Genomic DNA, 3,616 nt, shown 5'->3' with positions numbered 1-3,616 from the left:
CAATGCCCATGGTGGCCTCACGGATGATCTTCATGCTTGCGTGCGTTACAGTGTTTGATGGCCAAGGGAACTATTTGGGTGCTTCTGTTACAGTGTTTGATGGCATCACGGATCCAAAAGTTTTAGAAGCTCATGCTTGCTGTGAAGCATTCTCTTTAGCTACTGATCTTCACATCCAGAGGATTAAAGTAGCAACGGACTGTGCAACCACCGTGAATCATTTACAGGGAGAGTTTATGGGTGCTTCTGGCACTATTATCATGGATATCTTGAATAGGATGTTGATGTTTGACAAACCTAAAGTAGTGCTTGAAGGAAGGGAATCGAATTTCGAAGCCCATGATTTGGCTAAAGCTTCGGCCTCTCTTGCCGCTGGACGGCATATTTGGTTATCTACCACTCCTAATGTTTTATTTGTACCAAACATTATTGAGAGTTAAAATAAAGTGTGGTTGTGACCCCTCAAAAAAACAATGCCCGTGGTGTTCCGTTTCTTCTTTTTCTCCTTTTTCATTTTTCCCTTCACCTTTTTTTTCCTTTTCCGTGTTCTGTTTTTATTGGAACAGTTTTCTTGGTTTTTTATTTATCTTTTTTATTTTTTATTTTTATTAATTGAATGAACTTTTTTCAAAATCGATGAACTTTTTTGTGAAAGTCGGTGAACTTTTTTCAAAATCAAACGAACTTTTTTCAAATCAATGATATTTTTTCGAAATCAATGAATTTTTAAAAACAATTGATGAACATTTTTCAAATGAAAAAAACTTTTGTCAAAATCAATGAACTTTTTTAAAAAAACGATGAACTTTTCTGGAAATCGATGAACTTTTTTCAAATCGATGAACTTTTTTGAAAGTCGGTGAAATTTTTTCAATCTTTTTGTGAACTCTTTTTGAAAATCGATGAGCTTTTTCTGCAAAATTATGAACCTTTTTCCAACTCGATGAACTTTTTAAAATTCATGTTTTTTCAAATAATTCAAAAATCTAAGCGATACAATATAAGTAGCACAACCAGACAAGTTCTTATACTATTAACGTTGGTTTCAGTCACTTCAATTTCGTTGCTCCAGTGGTAAGCAGATTTTTTCGGGGGTCCAACGATGCGAGTTCCAATCCTGGACTTAGCTAATTTTTTTGCACTTTTCCCGTGCTATAAGTTCGGTACACTCGCTTTCCGTGGGCTGGCCCAACTGAGCGCTGCAGTGAGCGCCAGTTGGTTTTCATGATGCAGAAGGCGCCCTATAGGAGCTCCTGGGGTTAATTGCACGATTGATCACACGTCCCGACTCCCAGTTCTCACCGCTGGCACGCCGCACACCGCATCTGGCGCAGTGGCGGACCGGCACACGACGGTGCCGCACATACATCCGGCGTGGAGATTGAGTTGAGGCGTCGATCTCGTTCGTCAGTCAACACATCAATCTTTTGTGATCACGTTAGGGCCTTTTGGGTTAATTCTTGATTGTTGTCTCCGATTCAATCTGTGGAGGTGCTTCATAGTTGTTTGTTGGTCAAATGTTCTTTTTTTACTTTGGAGAGATGGGCATTAGTAGTACCGGATGTGAATTTGTTTTGGATGAACTGACATTAGTACTATCGATATCGATTGTACCCTCCATTTGTATCAGATGTCGCCACTTTGATATGTTATAAATAATTTGTCCTTTCATATGTTGAGCAATTCCAAGTTATGATCCCAAGTCAAAAAAAAAATCAAGTTATGGCCAATTATATGAATCTGAGATATTATTCCCAATTCTATGTTTATATTAGAGGTAAATACACTAGGGGTGCCTCAACTTGTTCTGCACGGTCAGTTTAGTACCTAAAGTTGCAAAATACACGAAATTGGTGCTTAAACTTGTCCAGCTGTGCAAATACGGTGCCACTTTCTGTATCTGGGCGTATGCTCTGCCCATGTGGCGTGACAACCCCACATGTCAGTGGCAGAGAGCGGGGAACGTGCTAGGTGGCCTGCGCTTGAGATTGTTTTTGCAGGAAACCCCTCATATTTAATTTAATCACGTAGGAGTCAGTATAAGCGTATGACAGACAAAAACTAAAGAAAACGTGTGAGTCCACGCCAAACTCTGCTGAATAGGCAATCATGAAGTCGAACTGTACATATTGCGTTGTTATGCAAAAGGTAACTCTTCTATAAAAATATAAAGGGGGCGCTTGCCTCTGTGGTCTCGCCTTTTTTGTAACTTTGCAACACGGGCATATTGTGCCCGTTTTTTAAACTTCAAAGAAACGGATTTTTACAGCGCCAGAAAATTTCGAATTTTTTTATATGTGCACATATAGAAGTGTAATACATCGTGTGAACTTTCATCAAAATCTGTGCTTGTATGTGAGAGATAAGAAAAAGACAAATACATGCAAAAATCAGCTCTTTTTTTCACCGGATTTTTGTCTTTATTGCAGAGTATAATATAACATCATTTCAGACGAAATTTGACAGTCACTTATAGCACATGCATATGTTTTTTTCCAATAAATAAATAAATGGTAACTTTTAAGTGACGGTTTTTACCCTTTCAAAAAAAAGTGCTCAGTGGCCACCGTGCTCCAAAAATCCGTTGTGGTCGCTATGTACCTCTTCAAGCGATTTTGTTTCCATATGGCGCTCGTATAGGTCCACACAAGTTTTATTTTTACTTTTTCAAGTTTGTGGTTATAATTTTTTTACTATTTTAAAAAATAAATGTTCGAAAAAAGTACAAACTGCCATAAACTTAGAAGGAAGTTTTAGTGCATCTGAAAAATGTTTAACATGTTTTGGGAAAAGTTTTCACATGTATCAACAAATTATAAGTGTTTTTGAAAAATATTTGCCATGCATTAAAAATGACAATGTGTATTTTACAAAAGGCTCAACATGTTTTTAGAAAATGTTCAATGCTTATTAAAATTGTTTTGAATATCCTTATATTTCTACAAACATGGTTGACATGTTTGGATACATTGTAGAATTTAATATTATTAGAAAATAATTTTTAATACATGTTGAATAGTTTGCAAAATACAAAGTTGTCAAATTTTTAATAATTGGGCATTCTAGAAATAGAGTGAAGATACACAATAACTGTGTGTGCTTCTGGTGCAGAATGAAGATATATTAATTTACACAATTGTATTTAATATGGGTTCAACATAAAATTCTGAAAAAGTTCATTTTACCTCTTCAAAGTACACACAAAAAGAAGGAAACAGATTTGAAAATACAAAGTAATTTAATATTGGTAATTATTGTATTTTTATATGGGAAATATTGTGTGTCATAAAACTAAACATGAACTGGAAAAAATAAAAAATAAACAGTGGTAATAAATAAAAAATAAATGATGGATAAACGCATCAATCAGTCTACAATAGCTTTATTGCTAACATTCTTATGGAAAGCAAAGTTCAGCTGCATGGCTAGATCGTGCCGGTAGTTGACCAGGAGGTGCCTCGTTCGAAACTCCTATGTGTTTTTTTTCATTTTATTTCTATCTAGCATACCCTATACTTCAAGACTTTCCTGCATGATTAAATAAAATTTGAGTTTGGTTTCTGTAAAATAATTCCTCACGAGCGGGCACATGGGCCACTGCCGCACTAGCACGCCA

This window comes from Triticum urartu, chromosome 2 (assembly GCF_003073215.2).
Source record: "Triticum urartu cultivar G1812 chromosome 2, Tu2.1, whole genome shotgun sequence".
Classification (NCBI taxonomy): Eukaryota; Viridiplantae; Streptophyta; class Magnoliopsida; order Poales; family Poaceae; genus Triticum; species Triticum urartu.
This window is presented reverse-complemented; position numbering follows the sequence as displayed.